The sequence below is a fragment of the Lissotriton helveticus genome, chromosome 7, assembly GCF_964261635.1.
Source record: "Lissotriton helveticus chromosome 7, aLisHel1.1, whole genome shotgun sequence".
In the NCBI taxonomy this organism is placed as follows: Eukaryota; Metazoa; Chordata; class Amphibia; order Caudata; family Salamandridae; genus Lissotriton; species Lissotriton helveticus.
In genome coordinates this window covers 1947543098-1947562945 of record NC_136068.1, presented here as the reverse complement: position 1 = coordinate 1947562945, position 19848 = coordinate 1947543098, and the positions used below count along the sequence as shown (strand labels likewise).

The 19848-nt window shown below is 48.4% G+C and overlaps 1 pseudogene; it reads right to left on the bottom strand.

Annotated features, from left to right (window-relative positions):
• The window catches only part of LOC144770006 (uncharacterized), a 129272-nt pseudogene that overhangs the window by 15988 nt on the left and 93436 nt on the right, over positions 1 to 19848 (bottom strand).

Genomic DNA, 19848 nt, shown 5'->3' with positions numbered 1-19848 from the left:
TTTGCTACTGATAATATGTGTACTTTTATTATCTAAGGTACTACGCCTGAGAAGACGGCATTAGTAAATAAACATTTCAAATACACATGTGTTCTTCTTAACTCCATGTTCTGGTTTCTAAGAAATATATAACGACCGACTGTTCATGAGTTCCACGTATCCTGAGGTACTATAAGTTCATATTCTGGATTGTCTAAACATTGAGAGTTTGTTATATCCAATGTGACACTGTACCTAGCTTGCTAAATAGTTTTTGATTACTAACGTGAGTTTTGGGACACCCTAATTCGCCGAGGTTCCAATCCTCTGTCCACAGTTCTGTGTGAGAACAGAAACCCTGCGACAGGGGCACCCCCGACCCTTGCTGGAGCTTCATCACACTTGCGATACAACTCCAGCAATGCGCCACCTTTACGGCACAGATACATCACGCATCTGTGCTGTTTTTGCCCCATGATGCGCCGCATTGTAAATGCAGCACACCATAGGTGACGGAACAGCGGCACAGAATGACTAACACATCCCTGGTGATGCGCCAGTCATCATAAATCTATCCCTATGCTTCTTATCTTGTTAGAGATGAACCGCCATATGTATCATAAAAGTTATTTGCATTTCCTAAATAGCGAACTTTAAGGAATAAATAGCGATTCTTTACCATTCCTAGTTTGCGATGAGCTATTTGCTAATTAGCCGAATGTAGCCCAATGAAGCCCAATGTAGCCCAATGTAGCCCAAAGATGGCCGCCAGACACACAAAAAAACAAATGTAGCCCAAATATCAGCCAGATGTAGCCCAACTATAGCCCAGTGACAGAATGACCAATCAGCTTCGTTACAGATATATATCTTTTTTTGAACGTTAATTTCTCAAAATCCACTGGAGCACATATATTGAGACCTAGCAAAGGCACATCGGGCTACCAGTCCCTAATATTTTGCCAAGTTTCGTGCAAATCCATTCAGCCGTTCAATTATTATTTTTATTATTTTTTTTTGCCCCGCGGGGCCCTTTTAAAACCTCCACATCAAACCTAGGGGGTCAGCGAGGATCTACTATGCCCCCTTATAGTTATTTCCCCCTTTGTTTTGACCTCCTCTTGTCTCTCGATCCTACCGAGAGACAAGATGGCGGCCGCTACGGACTGTTTGGAATGTTGACAGACGCCGGAGAACCAATCAGCTTCGCTTCACAAAGCTCCGTTGCGCGAAAAGTCCGCGAACCAGAGCGCTAACCGGTCCGCTGTTACAGATATATATCTTTTTTTAAACGTTAATTTCTCAAAATCCACTGGAGCACATATATTGAGACCTACAAAAGGCACATCGGGCTACCAGTCCCTACAATTTTGCCAAGTTTCGTGCAAATCCATTCAGCCGTTCGGGCTAAAAGTGAGGCCAACCGCCCTATGGAAAACTCAATGTTAAAAACACGTTTTGGGACCCCCCTTTTTTCTCGGCCCCCACTGGACGAACCCCCCCCAAATTTTCAAGGGCTGCTCAGAAACAAAATGTGCCATTTTCCTGACAATTTCAGCCGATTCCGTCCACAAACGCCAAAGTTATTAGACATAGAATTTTCAAAAAACCCATAGAGAAAAAATCCTAACTATATATACCTACTGGCGACCGCCAGTAGGTAATATATATGTATATATATATTACCTACTGGCGGTCGCCAGTAGGTATATATAGTTAGGATTTTTTCTCTATGGGATTTTTGAAAATTCTATGTCTAATAACTTTGGCGTTTGTGGACGGAATTGGCTGAAATTTTCAGGAAAATGGCACATTTTGTTTCTGAGCAGCCCCTGAAAATTTTGGGGGGGTTCGTCAAGGGGGGGCCGAGAAAAAAGGGGGGTCCCAAAACGCGTTTTTCCCATGTTAATTTCCATAGGGCGGTTGGCCTCACTTTTAGCCCGAACGGCTGAATGGATTTGCACGAAACTTGGCAAAATTGTAGGGACTGGTAGCCCGATGTGCCTTTTGTAGGTCTCAATATATGTGCTCCAGTGGATTTTGAGAAATTAACGTTTAAAAAAAGATATATATCTGTAAGCGCGCTCTGGGCAGCGCTCCAGGACGCGTACTTTTCGCGCAACGGAGCTTTGTGAAGCGAAGCTGATTGGTTCTCTGGCGTCTGTCAACATTCCAAAAAGTCCGTAGCGGCCGCCATCTTGTCTCTCGGTAGGATCGAGAGACAAGAGGAGGCCAAAACAAAGGGGCAAATAACCATAAGGGGGCATAGTAGATCCTCCCTGACCCCCTAGGTTTAATGTGGAGGCTTTAAAACGGCCCCGCGGGGCAAAAAAAAAAAAAATTTTTTTTTTGTTTTTTTGCGTGGGTAGCGCCCGGTCCGGGAACCGGGAAGCTTTCTGGGCAGCGTACTGCAATGAAAAATGAATGATAGACTTTTCAAATACTGTTGTTAATTGATTGTTGGTTTTGTTGATTATTTTTTATTTTTTTTTATTTTTTAAGGATTGTTTATTGTGTTTAATAATTTATTAAACTTTCTAACGCGGCACGTCATATGACGCATTACGCGACAACGCAGGTCCAGAATATAGTCAAAATGTCTCCACCAACCAGCGGACGGCACACAACCCCTTTCAGCAGGCTAAATAGTTCTGTTAAATGACAACAGAAGGGACAGGCAACAAGAACCATCAGTCAAAGAGGGGAGGGCAAGTTCTTCTCTACCGGGTCACGTTGGAGCGCTACCGGAACTGATCGAATTGGTAGTCTACAGTGTTTCTGGATGTTTCAGACTGAAGCTGGCGTTAGCATGAGAGCACCACCATTTCGTAGCTCCGTCGTGGCCATTCCACGAGCAATCATGCTAGGCGCTCCCCACCAGAAGCCTGCGGGAGTCGGGGGCCCCCAAGACTTTTGTAGAATCTTCAAGGATGAGGGGACGCTTTCGAGAATGGAGCCCAAGCTCTAGCAGACAAGCGTCCGAGTTCCAAGGTGTCGCAGGCCCATTTTAGTGGACCACGCCCAAATCTGAAGAGATGGCCGCCATTTTGAGAGTCCTGTGGCAGCCGCCTATCGCTGCACCGCAAGAGCGGGAGCAACTCAAGTACATGGTGAGCGAGACGCTGTAGTCGAAAGAGCGGGCGGTAAACAGCTGAATAGCGGAAGAGGCACAGTGTAGCAAAAGCGGGCTGAATGGCAAATGAAACGGAAAAGGGGTGCCCCACTACAGCGTGTCTTTAGGTGAAACGGATTGTGGGACAAGGTGAAGAATGGAAGAGTCACCAAAAGGAAAAAAGTTCCGCTTGACCCCGGGAGCCGGCCACCTATGTCGGGGGCGATCTCAGGCCACACCAGGGCAACACGACTTGGGGAGGGGGCCGGAGCCAAGCGCCCCCTCCGAGTCCGCGACATGACACCGTCCCTCGGGGGCCTCCGTCAAGCGGTTCAGGGTGGCACCGCATCACAACAGCCCCCACTTACTTTAAGAATAGTGAAGATGAAGCAATTGCAAATAGGCTTCAGACAATGTTACAAGCACTCCTCAAAACTTTGAACTTTCAGAGTGCATGAGTTGGGACAGCGAGGGGTGATTTGGTTTCTCTGACTGTTTTTCTGGTCTCTCACCACTGGCATACTTTAACGTTTTCTTGTTTCTAGGACATTAATAGGTTTTATCATTACGTTATGTTATCGTTTCTTTGTTTGTTGTTTAATAAAAGTTCATGTTCATCAGTGGCCTACTGATTTTCGTTTTCCTATTTTTTTCTTTCCAGGTTGTTTCATGGTAAAGTTTCTGTTAACAGGATACAGTGATCACTTCGTTATTATTGCATATGTCCTTTTCACTAGGGGTGCTCTCTGGTCGGGCCAGATGACGTATCTCTAGTAAATGGTCCGGGTGAAAAAGGTGCATCAATCAGTGGGGAGTAGATAGGCATGACAGATTACAACGGGGGAGAAAGGTCCGCATTACGTACCCTTTCACTACTTGCAAAGATTTTCCTACGTTTATTTGCAAACAGGGAATACCTCCAAAAAGAACTAATTCCCAAACAGTCAATGTTCGGACAATCAATCAATCAATGAGGAATGAAATAGGTACGACGTGTTAAAGGCTTGCGTTACCTACCCTTCACTATCTGCAAAGGGAGAGAGAATATTCCTATTCTTCCTCGTTTGCAGGTAGAGAAGATCCTTAAGAGAATTAACTTCGAACAATTCAATGCTCGATTGAAACAATCAACAAGGGGTACTGTGAACACAAATGAACGCCGCTTATGTACATACGCATTGCTATTTTCAACAGGTTGTTCCTAATGTTTCTATTTTAGCGAGGTCAAAAAGAGATCCCATTAGTGGCCTACTGATTTTGCTCGATTCCTTTTGTTTTTTTACACGATTTTTCGCTATCTGCAAAGACTAAACAGAGTATTGCGACTCTGTGCTTGTTTGTAAATAGAGAATGAACCAAAGAGAACAATCAATCAAATGGAGAGAGAAGCAGGCACGACGTATTACAAAGGGGGCAAAGGGCTGCGTTAACTACCCTTCACTATCTGCAAAGAGAGAGTACTCCTAATAGAAATGAGGGGTGGGGGGCAGTATTCAAAGCAGATCAGTGTGCATAAACACGAAAATGTTTTTACTTACCACGTACTTGACATTCGACAGCTTATGATATTTGCTATTAAAAAACCATTGAAATTCACTGAAAAAACCATAGGTTATAGACCATATATAGTTAGGAATTAGCATTTACAAAACCTTGAAAATTCACTGAAAAAACCATAGGTTATAGACCATATATAGTTAGGAATTAGCATTTAAAAAACCTTATTTTACTCACACAAAACCATTGAAATTCCATATATAGTTAGTTGCACTAACTATATATCGCGCACCCGCAATCCACTGCTGATCATGTCACATATTACATCATTCATGACATGGTCAGTGACATCACTGATGACATCACTGATGACATCTCAAATGACATCAATGACCACATCACTGATGATATCATTCATGTGACAATACAATGCATCTCCTCACGTTTTAATATAACCTCTGTTTCACCCAGTGTTAAATACAGAGTATAATTTTTGAAACCATTGACACACCAATACTAGTTACTACATACGTACTCACTGATTCCTACGTCTACACACACATTCACTCATTCACCCATACAATCATTCATACATACAATCACTCATCTTTACAACACTATCATATGCACTCATACACCTATACAGACACTTACACTCTGCCACTCATCCATGGAGTTACTCACACACCTAGTCAGTCCTGTAAAGAATCAATCACACTTCCATTTTCTTGTCTATACAGTTAAACATAGAGCACCTTACATTTTCAAACATACACTAACACATACTTACTTTCTTATACAATCATTGATACAAGTACACATTGATCGGCACAGAGTCACACACCTCCCAGCCAGCCACACACACACTCAGTCTCCTATACAAATACTTGGACAATCAATCAATAACCCATATAGTTAATCATATAGCTACTGATCAACACATGCAGCAGTTTACAGAACAACAGACATAATGATGCACAAATTAAGACAGTTTAGTCACTAACCCATGCACTCAGTGAGACACATTTAATCACTCACTCATACATTCAGTCATGCACCTACTAAATCCTTCGTCCAGACACTTATACATCTACTCATTCTTCAATATGTAAAACATATTTAAACTTTACAGAAACACACAGTCACTGGATGATGTCATCAGTGATCTCATCAGTGATGTCATTTGAGATGTCATCAGTGATGTCATCAGTGATGTCATTTGAGATGTCATCAGTGATGTCACTGACCATGTCATGAATGATGTAATATGTGACATGATCAGCAGTGGATTGCGGGTGCGCGATATATAGTTAGTGCAACTAACTATATATGGAATTTCAATGGTTTTGTGTGAGTAAAATAAGGTTTTTTAAATGCTAATTCCTAACTATATATGGTCTATAACCTATGGTTTTTTCAGTGAATATACATATATATATATATGCATTAATAAATCAATTTGTATGTTTTTTTACTTTCATTAATTATTTATTAATTTTAAGGTTATTTAAGTATTTTAAGTATGTTTAAGTTAATTATATTTATTATTTCATTAATGTTTAATTACTTTTAAGCATTTTAAAAAATTCGATTGTTTGACTATATTTTTTACAACGATATTTGTGATTCTATATTTTTGTACTTACCTGTTTGGAGATAGGAAGTCGATATTTTTGTATTCTATATTTTTAACTCGATATTTAGGTAGTTCTATATTTTTGTCATTGATATTGTTTCAGTGATCCGCTCCCTTCATCAGAGGTGCTGGTGCTCCCTCCACCCCAGGAACAGATGCTCCCTCCACCCCAGATGCTGATGCTCCCTCCACTCCGGGTGCTGATGCTCCCTCCACCCCAGGTGCAGATGCTCCCTCCACTCTGGGTGCTGATGCTCCCTCCACCCCAATGGCTGATGTTCCCTTGTCCCATGTTTTTTTTATGTTTTCCACTCTCCATGCCATCTACTGATGTGCCCTCCACGTAGGAGCCTGTTGGCCCTTACCCTTGTGTTTATGCACCCCTCGTTCCAGGGGTGGATGTACCCTCCAACCTCCAGTACTGATGCGCCTCTTGAAGCATTGGGTTAACCCCTGACCCTGGCTCTTAATCACTCTCCACTCCATCCACCGATGTGCCCTCCAGGAGAGGGGTGCCTCTTACTCTGTAGTTCATGTGCCCCCCCCAGTCATGTTATTGATGAGTCCTCTATCTACATGCCATTCCACTGTACGCTACTCGACTATATGCGATTCCAGAGTATACTACTCCACTGTACGTAACTACACTGGATGCTATTCCACTACACTCTACAATACTCCATTGTACATTATTCCACTTTATACCACTACACTGAAAGTACTCTATGTCACTCCAGTTTATGTAACTCCACTCTAAGCCACTCCATTCTATGCTATTCCATTGTACGCCACTACCCTGTACACTACTACTACACTGTATGCCACTGTACGCAACCCAACTTCACTGTATGCCACTAGGCTGTACACCATTCCTTGTATGCCACTCCACTGTACCGTACTACACTGTGAGCTATTTCACTCTATACCACTTCACTGTACTCCGCTCTATGCTATTCCACTCTATACCGTTGTACTCTCTACGCCCCTCAACTCTACACTATATGCAACTACACTCTACGCCAGTCGACTATATGGTATTCAACTTGACCGCACTCCACACCTCTCCACTCTATTTCACTACACTGTATGCCACTCTATTGTGGCTACCCTAGTAAACAGTATTCCACACTATGCCACTCCAGTGTACACCACTACACTGAAATGTATTCCATTGTATGCTACAACAATGTACGACACTCCACAGTACTCTATTATATTGTTTCCCACTAACCTGTGCGCTACTCCACTCTGAGACATTTCAATGTACACCACTCTACTCTACAATACTCCATTCTTTGCTATTCCATTCGACGCCACAAATACTCTATGTCACTCCACTGTATACTATTTCACTCTACCCCACTCCAAACTGTGCCACTCCATTGTACGCCACTCCAATGTAGCGTACTGAAATCAATTCTATTTCACTGTATCCCACTCCTTTGTACTCCACTGTATGCTATTCCAGTCTATGCCACTACACTCCATACTACTCAAACCTACTCCACTCTACCACACGCTATGACACTCAACAAAACTAAAGTCTATGCCCCTCCACTGTACCAAACAGTAATCCACTCTGTAGCACTCCACTCTACAACACTTTACTCTACTCTATGTAAGTGGATATCACTCTAGTTGACTTTATGCTGCTAAACAACACTTTACTATACTCAACCACACTCTACACAACTCTCTCTCTGTCACTCCTCCTCACTTTACTCCACTCAAATCTACCACATACTTCTCCACACTATTCGACAGTATTCCACCGCTCCGCTCTACACCACTCCACTCTCTGGTTGGCGCAGTGCAACACTGGCGACAAGCAGGGCCTCTCTCTTCCTCGTCAGGGCTGAGGGTTACCTTCAAGACAACCTCTGCTTACCCTCTAGGTAGTGTGGCTTAAGCAGTCTTAGGCTAATCTCTGGGGCATGTAGGGTTAAACATTTGCAATATTACACCATCACAACCAACCCACCACACAATGACACCAAACTGTATTTGTGAAAATATATCTCTTTATATAAATCTCAAGCAGGCTTGTAAATACAGTCTTGGTTACTTTTTAAAAGCAGGTTCCAGTTATTCTTTTATCAATGTCACAGTTCTTTCTCAGCAATAAGCAATCTTTTGGGCCTTCTGCCCAGGTTCCAGCAAGGTTCAGTGTCTTGTAGCGCCTCAATGCGTGTTCCGCTGTCTCCGCTCGTCTCAGAGAGGAGAACGGGCCCGGCCGGCTAAAGCTCACGCTTCCCGCGTGGGCCTCGTCGATCTGGCACAGTGCGAGCCTTGGTTTCAGGGGCGGCTCGCGCTGGGAAGCAGGGAGCGCGGTGCGAGCTCAGGACGTAGGATGCTCACACCGCGAGGTCAAAGAACACAGTACCTTGGCTTGCTGGTAAGTCTTGGAGCGGACGGCTGTCCGGGGATCTGTCCCGCGTCGCGTTGTCTTCCTGGAGGGTGCGGCGGCCTGCGAGTCTCAGCGCAGGTAACAGGGCACCCGGGATGACGGTGCAGATGCGGGGCAGGAGTCTCCGGAGTCCGGCTCACTCGCACTGAAGGGGGGAAGCTGCAGGCAGGCGGGGCTGCGGGGGGTGCACTCCACGGAGCGCGGGGCACAATTCAGGCACGGCTCAGCAGCGAGTCACTTCCAGCTGCGGGGGCCAGGGGGTCTCAGCGCCCAAGTCACGAGGGGCACAATCTTGGCAGTGCCGGTCTTTGCGGGGCAGCCTGTACCTCGGGGGTCACACAGGCGGCGATGCTTGGACCGGGCAGGTCCTCCCTTTCCGTTGCAAGGGCGGCTCAGCGCGGACAGTCACGGCGCTCGAACCAGCGCGGGGCTGATCCTTACTTTGCGGCTGGCACACGAACAGGCCACAGTCACGGTGGTCGGGGAAGGGGCACAGCTGCACAAATTGCTTAGAGAGCGTGGCGGCAGGCACAGCGCTCTCAACTCTCCTTTCCTTGGCGCTGTAGAGACACACAGCACACGCCAGCAGCAGCTTTTCTTCAGGGGGGTAGCGCTCACTGTTCCTGGAGCGCTGGTCAGGGGGCAAGTTCACAGGCAAGCCCTTGGAGATCTTTCAGCAGAGTTTGGCACAAAGTTCAAATAAGCAAAAGTCTTTGGTAGTCTTTTCTTCTCCTCTCCTTTGGCAGCAAGGCACCAGACACAGGCCAGAGTCAGCACTCCTCCTTGTAGTCCTTCCAGGTCCTTCTCTTCGGGCAGAGTTTCTCTTGTAGCACAAACAGGATCTAATTTACAAGGAGCAGGGCTCCTACTTTTATACCCAGTTTCTTTTGTTCTAGCAAGCCAGGGGGGCCTCTGCATAACTGCTCCAGTCTCTGAGTACTTGTTGTGGGTACTTATGACTTCTGCATTCAGTGTGAGGGCAGGCACATCAGCCGCTCCCCAGGGGGGCGGAGCCGGCATTGAGAGGGCAGGAGTGGCCTGAGCACTTTGTTTACAAGCTTCGGTCCTTCCTGGGCCAGGTGCAGGCTGAGTCATCAGTCGCTCCCCAGGAGGGCGGAGCCAGCATTGTGGTGGCAGGGGCACAGCCTGATGCATCATTCAGGGGAAACTCCCACCACCCATTAAGGGGTCCTCCTGCTAATCACTACCTGTCAACTCCCAGCCCTGTCACTCACACACACCAGACAGTCAGATCCACATCCAAGCAGAGGCGGGCTGAAATGGTTAGGCAAGCAAATGCTAACTTTCTAAAAGTAGCATTTGCAAACACAGGATATTAAAATAAACTTTACTAAAAGAAGTATTTTATTATTCTGAGTTCAGGCATACTAAACACGAATCTCTACCATGTTCCCTGAGCCTGCTGGGATTATAGAGTGTAATAATTCCAGCAGCTCATCTGGCCTAGAAGGGAACAGGTAGCCTTACAATAGTGAAAAACGAATTTGGCAGTAATTCACTATTAGAACATGCCACACACATCAGGGCATGTTCTACCTTACACTTACAATGCACCCTGCCCTCTGGCCTACCATAGGGGTGACTAACATGAAGGTTAAGGGAAGGTTTAGGGGCTGGCAAGTGTGTGCACTTGCCCAGCCAGGGTGACAGTACCAGACTGCACGCAGGTTCTGCAATGGCAGACCCTAGACACATTTTAAGGCTGCTTCTGTGGGTGGCGCAACCAGCGCTGCAGGCCCACTAGCAGTATTGGCATTCACAAGCCCTGGCACTCCTAGTGCACCTTACTAGGGACTAACAGTAAATCCAATGAACCAATCATGGACATCAATCACATGTACACTTTACAGTAGGGAGCACTTGCACTGCGGCACGGGTTGGCCGTGGCGCAGTGCCCTGAGTAGCAGACACCATCAAAACATTTGAGGCACAACAGCAAAAAGTGGAAGGGAAACTCACGCCAAGGTGCCAGGTCTAACACGTGTCCCCTCCAGCTGAAATGTGGGGAGAACTACCCTTCCCCAGGGAGTTCCTCATCACTAAGGCGGAAAAATCTGGACAGACCATCAGCGTTGGCGTGATCTGTGCCAGGGCGGTGTTCCACCGTGAAGTCCATACCCTGTAGGGAGATGGACCACCTCAACAGTTTTGGGTTCTCACCCCTCATTTGCATCAACCATCTGAGGGGCCTGTGGTCCGTCTGAACCCGGAAGTGAGACCCAAACAAGTAGGGTCTTAGCTTCTTCAGCGCCCAGACCACAGCAAATGCTTCTCGCTCTATTGCACTCCACCTACTTTCCCGTGGAAGTAACCTCCTACTGATGAAGGCTACGGGTTGGTCCCAGCCCTCCTCAGTCATCTGTGAGAGAACAGCCCCTACACCATGCTCTGAAGCGTCTGTTTGCACTATGAATTCCTTGGAGAAATCAGGAGCCAGGAGCACGGGCGCCGTGCACATGGCAGTCTTCAGGGTGTCAAAAGCCTTCTGACAGGTGTCAGTCCAAATCACATTCCTGGGCTGCTTCTTAGAAGTCAGTTCTGTCAAGGGGGTCACAATAGTGCCATAGCCCTTGACAAACCTCCTGTAATACCCAGTGAGCCCCAGGAAGGCTCTCACTGCTGTCTGGGTCTTGGGGGGTTCCCAAGCCAGGATGGTCTCAATTTTGGGTTGCAAGGGTGCCACCTTGCCACTCCCCACTTGGTGTCCCAAGTACACCACGGAACCCTGCCCAATCTGGCACTTGCTTGCCTTGATTGTGAGGCCTGCCTTGCGCAGCGCCATCAACACTTCCCAGAGGTGCCGCAGGTGTTCTGGCCAGGTGCCACTGAACACTGCGATGTCATCCAGGTAGGCGGCACTGAACTCATCCAGCCCGACCAACACCTGGTTGACCAACCTCTGAAAGGTGGCAGGGGCATTCTTCATCCCAAATGGCATGACCCGGAACTGGAAATGCCCATCTGGTGTGGAGAATGCTGACCTCTCCTTTGCCCCATCGGTCAAGGCGATCTGCCAGTACCCAGACGTTAAATCAAACGTGCTGAGGAACCGGGCAGCCCCTAGCCGATCAATGAGCTCATCCGCTCTGGGGATAGGGTGCGCGTCAGTCTTGGTGACTGAATTGAGTCCTCTGTAGTCCACACAGAACCGGAGTTCAGGTGTGGCTCCCGGCGCAGCAGCCTTTGGGACCAAGACCACGGGGCTGGACCAAGGACTGCTGGAAGACTCAACCACCCTAAGAGCAAGCATCTTGGAGACCTCCTCCTTGATGCAGGCCCGGACCCTGTCAGTTACCCTGTAAGCCTTATGCTTCACAGGTAAGCTGTCTCCTGTGTCCACATCATGGACGCACCAATCTGTGACACTAGGAACCAGGGAGAACAGGTCTGGAAACTGCCCCAGCAACTGGCGGCAGTCTTCCTGTTGCTCAGGGGTCAGGGTGGGTGAGAGGTTAACTCCATCCACTGACCCATCCTTCTCACAGGCCACTAAGAGGTCAGGAAGAGGCTCAGACTCCTCTTCCATTCCATCATCAGTGGCCAACAGCATGCCCACTTCGGACCTTTTCAAGTGGGGCTTGAGGCGGTTGACATGTAAGACCCTTAAAGGATTCCTGGGCGTCTTCATGTCCACCAAGTATGTCACTGAGCTCTTGCGCTCCACAACCTCAAATGGGCCTGTCCACTTATCCTGAAGTGCACAGGGTTCCACTGGGGCCAAGACATACACCTCCTGTCCAGGCTGAAGCTCTACCAGAGTGGCATTCTGGTCGTACCACCGCTTCATCTCCTCCTGGCTTGCTTCCAGATTTGCCTCAGCAAGTTGTCTGAAGCGCCTGGTTTGGTTTCTGAAGGCCAGCATGTAGCTATATACATTCTGGGGAGGTTTCCTGGGAGATTGCTCCCAGCCTTCCTTTACCAAACTCAGTGGTCCTCTCACGGGGTGGCCATACAGCAGCTCAAAGGGGCTGAACCCTAGAGACTTCTGTGGCACCTCGCGGTATGCAAAGAGCAGGCATGGTAAGAGGACGTCCCACTTACGCCTCATTGGACCTTCCAGGCCCATGATCATGCCCTTCAGGGTTCGGTTGAATCTTTCAACCAACCCATTTCCTTGGGGATGGTAAGGGGTGGTGAACTTGTAGGTTACACCACACTCTTGCCAAAGGGACTTCATATACTTGGATATAAAGTTGGTCCCCCTGTCGCTCACCACCTCTAGAGGGAACCCCACTCTGGAGAAAATTCCCATTAGTGCACGCCCCACCACGGGGGCCGTCACTGTCCTCAGAGGGATGGCTTCAGGGTACCGGGTGGCATGATCCACCAAGACCAGGATGAACCTGTTGCCCATGGCTGTCTTGGGGTCCAGAGGCCCAACAATATCAATACCCACTCGTTGGAATGGCGTACTGACCACAGGGAAGGGTTGGAGGGGAGCCTTGTTCTTCCCTCCGCTCTTCCCACTTGCCTGGCAAGTTGGACAGGTCCTACAATGAGCATCTGAGCTCTTGTGCATTTGGGGCCAGTAGAAGTGGGTGACAAGCCTGTCATAGGTCTTGTCCATCCCCAAATGTCCTGCTAAAGGCACATCATGAGCCAGTCCCAGTAGGAAGGCTCTGAACTTCTGGGGTACCACCAGCACACGGGCTGACCCAGGTTCAGCAGCCTTAGGCTCTGAGTACAGGAGGTCATTCTCCCAGTACACATAATGTGTTTTGGCCTGAACACCATTGGCCTGGTCTGCAGCCTGCTGCCGCATACCCACGAGAGAAGGGCATTCTTTCTGCTCCCTGCAGAATTCCTCCCTGGAGGGGCCTCCTTCTTGCTGCCAATGGGTCAGCTCAGGCAGGTCCCCCAGTTCGGCAATCTGTTCCCCAGTAGGCTCCAGGGCATCCCCCTCAAGGTCTGCTTCCTCCTGGACCGTGGGAACTTCAGGGGCCGGTTTCCCGCGCGCCCTGCGCCTTCTCCCTAAGGCCGGTTCCTGGGCCTCTCCGTCAGGCCCCAGGACCTCTTGATCACCCCTACTGGCTGCCATTGACCGGGTGGTCACGCACGCCCAGTCAGGTAGACCCACCATCTTCAGGTGAGTCGTCTTCTCCACCTTTTCCCAAGGGGAGTCCTCCAAGTCATTCCCTAGCAAACAGTCAACAGGCATGGTTTTCCTCACACAGACCTGCAGAGTACCAGAGACCCCCCCCCACTCGAAGGGAACTTGAGCCATCGGACACTGACTCTCTGAATTGTCAGCGTTGACAACCCTACAGTAGGCATGGGGTACAACCTGCTCTTGAGACACCAGGTGATGCCTCACTGCAGTCACACTGGCTCCTGTGTCTCTAAGAGCCTCAGCTTTCTTACCATTGATGGTAACCACCTGCCCATATTTTTTAGTGTTAGAGGGCAGGTAGCTTGTAGGGACCATCTCACTGTCTCCTAGTGAGACTAGGGTCATCTGAACAGGATCTCCACCCCCCGGGACCATCACTTCTTCTCCTAAGTGAACACTGGTCACTTGTCGGGGCGGAGCACCAGTGGGTGCTGGTTTTCCAAACAGGCGACACTTGGGGTCACTGGCTATGTGCCCCGGGGCACCACATTTGTAACAATTGAAGGGCCCCTTTGGAACAGGTCGACCTGTCGGGGCCCCATTCTGCTTAGGGGGTGGGGGAGGCTGAGAACCTTTCTGCTGGTCCCCTTGGGAATTACTTTGGGGGCCTTTTTGGAACCCTTTCTGTTTTCCCTTGTCCCCCCCACTCTTCTGCTGGGGACCCTGCCCACCCTTGGCGGAGTCTCCCACTGGACCCTTGTGGACCCTGGTGCTGAGCCAGCGGTCCGCCTCCTCAGCAAGTTTCCTCGGGTTGGACAACTTGCTATCAATCAGGTGCTGGCGTAACTCAGGAAAACATTGATCAGACAAGTGCTCCCATGCAATTAAATCAAAGAGACCTTGAAAATCATTCACTTTGTTACCCTTCACCCAACCATCCAGTGCTCTGCAAAAAAAAGTCACAAACTCCACATACGTATTCCCAGGCCGCTTATTACACCCCCTAAACTTCTGCCTATACATTTCAGGGGTAAGCCCATACCTGGTCATTAAAGCTTCTTTCATATGGGGGTAGGATCTCTGGTCTTCAGTGGGCAAATCTAGCAGGGTGTCCCTTCCTTCGCTAAGGAACCTTCCCCATAACCCCGCTCCCCAATCCTTCTCAGGGACCCGGTGGGAAAGCATGGCTACCTCATATGCCCTAAACCACTGTCCTATGTCATCCCCCTTAAAGAACTCTTTAACTACATCTTTGGGGATGTGCACTCTTGACTCTACCTGCACCGGCGTTGTGCTGCCACCAGAGGGAGGACGATCCAAGGCTTTCTCTTTTAGACTCATCTCCCTCATTTTCATATCAAACTCAAACTGGAGTTTTCTTTCTTCCAGAGCCATTTTTTTGCTTTCAAGCTCCATTTGGCCCTTCAAATTCAATTCTGCCATCTTGATCTCATGATCCCTGGTTGCCTGTCTGTCTGCCAGCTCCTCTGGCGACAGGCCTCTGCCAAAGCTAAGAACGCTGTCTGGTTTTTCCAGACCCACAGGATCCACAGGTGCATTCTGATCCTCAGGTGCCTTCCTAGATTCAATCCAGGCTCTCATGGCCTTGTAGAACTCAGGTTTGTTTCTGCATCCTGCGTGTGGAACCTTGAGTTTCCTGCAAAAATAACTCAACTGCTTCTTTGTGTAGTCATCCAGCTTTGATGCGTCCCATTCTAGCCCCTGCGCACTAGAGGCTATGGACTCTCCTCCATCAATGCTGTTTGTGCCAGGCATGTTTGCAACACTAGGGATCTTCTTCTTTAGCAAAATAAAAAAATCAAAAGTCTGTGGCTAAGTTACTGGACTGTAATCACTATGCAATGGTCAGTAGCTAAGGTAAAACACTGCAAATGTAAATTCGCGAATCCCACCGCTGCCACCAATGTAGGAAGGGGGAGTCTCTGGTTGGCGCAGTGCAACACTGGCGACAAGCAGGGCCTCTCTCTTCCTCGTCAGGGCTGAGGGTTACCTTCAAGACAACCTCTGCTTACCCTCTAGGTAGTGTGGCTTAAGCAGTCTTAGGCTAATCTCTGGGGCATGTAGGGTTAAACATTTGCAATATTACACCATCACAACCAACCCACCACACAATGACACCAAACTGTATTTGTGAAAATATATCTCTTTATATAAATCTCAAGCAGGCTTGTAAATACAGTCTTGGTTACTTTTTAAAAGCAGGTTCCAGTTATTCTTTTATCAATGTCACAGTTCTTTCTCAGCAATAAGCAATCTTTTGGGCCTTCTGCCCAGGTTCCAGCAAGGTTCAGTGTCTTGTAGCGCCTCAATGCGTGTTCCGCTGTCTCCGCTCGTCTCAGAGAGGAGAACGGGCCCGGCCGGCTAAAGCTCACGCTTCCCGCGTGGGCCTCGTCGATCTGGCACAGTGCGAGCCTTGGTTTCAGGGGCGGCTCGCGCTGGGAAGCAGGGAGCGCGGTGCGAGCTCAGGACGTAGGATGCTCACACCGCGAGGTCAAAGAACACAGTACCTTGGCTTGCTGGTAAGTCTTGGAGCGGACGGCTGTCCGGGGATCTGTCCCGCGTCGCGTTGTCTTCCTGGAGGGTGCGGCGGCCTGCGAGTCTCAGCGCAGGTAACAGGGCACCCGGGATGACGGTGCAGATGCGGGGCAGGAGTCTCCGGAGTCCGGCTCACTCGCACTGAAGGGGGGAAGCTGCAGGCAGGCGGGGCTGCGGGGGGTGCACTCCACGGAGCGCGGGGCACAATTCAGGCACGGCTCAGCAGCGAGTCACTTCCAGCTGCGGGGGCCAGGGGGTCTCAGCGCCCAAGTCACGAGGGGCACAATCTTGGCAGTGCCGGTCTTTGCGGGGCAGCCTGTACCTCGGGGGTCACACAGGCGGCGATGCTTGGACCGGGCAGGTCCTCCCTTTCCGTTGCAAGGGCGGCTCAGCGCGGACAGTCACGGCGCTCGAACCAGCGCGGGGCTGATCCTTACTTTGCGGCTGGCACACGAACAGGCCACAGTCACGGTGGTCGGGGAAGGGGCACAGCTGCACAAATTGCTTAGAGAGCGTGGCGGCAGGCACAGCGCTCTCAACTCTCCTTTCCTTGGCGCTGTAGAGACACACAGCACACGCCAGCAGCAGCTTTTCTTCAGGGGGGTAGCGCTCACTGTTCCTGGAGCGCTGGTCAGGGGGCAAGTTCACAGGCAAGCCCTTGGAGATCTTTCAGCAGAGTTTGGCACAAAGTTCAAATAAGCAAAAGTCTTTGGTAGTCTTTTCTTCTCCTCTCCTTTGGCAGCAAGGCACCAGACACAGGCCAGAGTCAGCACTCCTCCTTGTAGTCCTTCCAGGTCCTTCTCTTCGGGCAGAGTTTCTCTTGTAGCACAAACAGGATCTAATTTACAAGGAGCAGGGCTCCTACTTTTATACCTAGTTTCTTTTGTTCTAGCAAGCCAGGGGGGCCTCTGCATAACTGCTCCAGTCTCTGAGTACTTGTTGTGGGTACTTATGACTTCTGCATTCAGTGTGAGGGCAGGCACATCAGCCGCTCCCCAGGGGGGCGGAGCCGGCATTGAGAGGGCAGGAGTGGCCTGAGCACTTTGTTTACAAGCTTCGGTCCTTCCTGGGCCAGGTGCAGGCTGAGTCATCAGTCGCTCCCCAGGAGGGCGGAGCCAGCATTGTGGTGGCAGGGGCACAGCCTGATGCATCATTCAGGGGAAACTCCCACCACCCATTAAGGGGTCCTCCTGCTAATCACTACCTGTCAACTCCCAGCCCTGTCACTCACACACACCAGACAGTCAGATCCACATCCAAGCAGAGGCGGGCTGAAATGGTTAGGCAAGCAAATGCTAACTTTCTAAAAGTAGCATTTGCAAACACAGGATATTAAAATAAACTTTACTAAAAGAAGTATTTTATTATTCTGAGTTCAGGCATACTAAACACGAATCTCTACCATGTTCCCTGAGCCTGCTGGGATTATAGAGTGTAATAATTCCAGCAGCTCATCTGGCCTAGAAGGGAACAGGTAGCCTTACAATAGTGAAAAACGAATTTGGCAGTAATTCACTATTAGAACATGCCACACACATCAGGGCATGTTCTACCTTACACTTACAATGCACCCTGCCCTCTGGCCTACCATAGGGGTGACTAACATGAAGGTTAAGGGAAGGTTTAGGGGCTGGCAAGTGTGTGCACTTGCCCAGCCAGGGTGACAGTACCAGACTGCACGCAGGTTCTGCAATGGCAGACCCTAGACACATTTTAAGGCTGCTTCTGTGGGTGGCGCAACCAGCGCTGCAGGCCCACTAGCAGTATTGGCATTCACAAGCCCTGGCACTCCTAGTGCACCTTACTAGGGACTAACAGTAAATCCAATGAACCAATCATGGACATCAATCACATGTACACTTTACAGTAGGGAGCACTTGCACTGCGGCACGGGTTGGCCGTGGCGCAGTGCCCTGAGTAGCAGACACCATCAAAACATTTGAGGCACAACAGCAAAAAGTGGAAGGGAAACTCACGCCAAGGTGCCAGGTCTAACAACACTTGATTCCATTCCCCTCTACCACACTGCAGTGCACTTTACTCATCTCCACTCCACAACATTCTAATTCACTCTGTGCCACTACACTATACTCCACTGTATGACACTTTCCAACAGAGTAACAAAAGACAGTTCACTCCACCATATGCCATACCACCCCACTCTCTGAGACTTTACTACATGCTAAGCTACGACAGCCACTCTACTCCACACCACACCTCTCTACAAGATAACACTACACTCTGACACTTTAATCCAGTCTATCCTACACAACTCCAATTGACTACACGTCACTATAATCTACGTACACTACACCACTGTTCAACGCTCATCTCTACATTGCTGAACTCTACCACACTCTCCTTCACTCTTTTCATCTGTAATCTACAAAACTCTACTACACTGTATGCCACCCTACGACACTGTTCTCCAATTCAACCACATAAAGTCCACTTTGCAACTCTATACTCAACTCTATCCAACAACACTCCACTGTACAACACTCTATGAGACTTTCAAACGCTTTACGACACACTAGTCCACTGTACTGTATGACAAGCCACTAAAATGTATGACTGTACGCTACGCCACTGAACTGGTATATACGAGCCACTCAACTGTACGAGGCACCACTCCACTCTATCATACTTTAATTCATTGTACACTATCCCACTCTACTCTACTGTATTACAGTCTACAATACTCCACTCTATAACACTACATTGTGTGACACTGTCCTTCTCTGTATGATACGACATTTTACGCAACAACACTCCTCTCGATGAGATTGGACTCTATGATTTGAAACACATTTTATTAAAAATGTTAAAATATCATTGAAATTTAAAGAAAAAAACGTTAAAGCTTAGTTATAGTTAACAAATCTTTATTTTTATGATCAAATTGCACAATTAGAAATTACAAAGTTACAGTTATACCGTTCAATTTTAAATAATCAAACTCTTTCAAAATATTGTAAGTAGCGCAACTCCAGACACACTCCTTCTAGCTCGCTTGCCAGACGACCCTAACTATAGTGTGATAGTACGTTGTATAGTTTACATAGTGTCAGAGAATTCCATATTACTTTTATTCTAATTTTGTTTATCCTGTGTCCATCTAATGGATCTAAGTGTTTACAAAAAGGGCAAGCAATGGTAACCCTGAAGTATATGCAGAGTGTGTGTTCAGTGCTGTCCAAGGGCACAGGTGGTTTCAATGTATGAAAGGCAGTGACCTGCAAAAAGTACATTCAAAACAAATAGTGTTCTGTTCCAGTCTTGTATTTAACATGTAAATATCCAGAACAACATGTATATTTATTCAAAAACAAATGTGTGTGTTGAACGTTAAAAGGTACATTTCTCTCACCTCTGTGTAGACACAGAGTCTCTCTCAGATGAGGCTGTAAATCTCTCCATGGAGAGGAATCTTCTGTTCCAGGCTCATTCCTCACCCTGGGGCAGCTCTGTCCAGGGAGACGTCCTTGTCTGTCAGGAAGGTTGTACTGGGAATCTGGTACAGAGAAGAGAGAGACAGAGAGAGGGGGGGGAGAGACAGGTACAGAGAGACAGAGAGAGGGAGGGAGAGG